The following is a 1,457-nucleotide window of genomic DNA, read 5'->3' on the forward strand; positions in this document are numbered from 1 at the left end:
AGTCAATAAATCTATAATATTTTTTTGATCTGATGTATATGTATTTTTTCCACATCCGAGATTTGATAATTAGATATGAGCACAAATAACTGTTTTGCTCCTCTAATTATTCTTACTAAGTTAAGTTTCATTTTCTTCAACGGGCCTGTGAACAAATCACAGATATCGAAATTTAGTCACCGCTAAATACTGAGATCAGATTTTAACCATTTAACAGAAAATATTTAAGTAATCACTATACCAATTTTTTAGGGCGATGATTCTCGACACAAATTCATGTTCTCTACTCCGCTCATTCTCAAGCTCTCAACTCATTGAAATATTTGACCAATCAAATTGATCACACCCATTGATGAATCAAAGAACAATTAATGTTGCGAAAAGATATACATAATCCTTTCAAGGGATTTAGATGAAATACATAATGGTCAAGTGAAATTTAATTCTCTGTACGATCATGTTATAAAATAAAATTCGACGCACGGTCCGTTCAATATACTTCAAGTGTACTAGTGTCATTTTTAACTATTTCTATAATTATGACAATTCACCAGCTTGAATAGTGAATCGGCCAACACTACAACCTTTCAGTAAAGGTGTCGACTTTTATATATTGGTTGTGAACAAATTATTTATGATTAAAATATAAATTAGGTCACACTGTACTTCTCAACACAAGTACCCAACATTATTATCTCAATTGATTATATGTACTTTAATTTACATGCTCAATAATAAAGAATGTAATAAAATCACAATTTATTTATTATAAATGATTACTTTATCACAGCAAAATATACTATATGGACACACAACCCAACAAGCACTTTGAATCACAGGAAACAGAAAATCGAATGCAGTTTCGCACTCTTTTTTACATGAAAAAAACAAGATTTTGATGCGGAAAATTTTGGCAAAATAATGATGTTATGCGATATGCTTTGATTGCATGAAATTGAAGTGAATGAAACCACCATATATGGGTCCAATTTATAAAAATTGAAGAGTTGCACACAATGATACAATCCAATCTTGAACTTGTTATTGAAAAATTGCACACGTGGCCCCTCGCAACCACATAGCATCCCACTTATGCACCCATAGCAAGGACACCACCGCTCGTTTAGCACGAGCAAAGCGGTGGTTTGATTTTGAATTTCTCAATTTTTAAAATCATAATTTTCAACCTAACTTCATTTTATTCATTCGAAAATAGTTTTAGACTTTTCAATATACCAAACTCATCTACTTGAGAAGTAAACTATTTTCGACCCATTTTTCGTAAAATTCGACTAGCGTGACTCATTCAAAAATTGATACAACATCTGGGTAGCATTTGAGCAATTTTTTTTTTTTTATATTTAATTTTGGGGTGTGGGGCGCATGGGTGAGGTGTGGTGAATTTTTCTAGGAAAAGACCCCAAAGGAATTTTTTGATGCAGAATTTTAGGGTAATT

Source organism: Olea europaea, chromosome 21 (assembly GCF_002742605.1).
Source record: "Olea europaea var. sylvestris chromosome 21, O_europaea_v1, whole genome shotgun sequence".
NCBI classification, from domain to species: Eukaryota; Viridiplantae; Streptophyta; class Magnoliopsida; order Lamiales; family Oleaceae; genus Olea; species Olea europaea.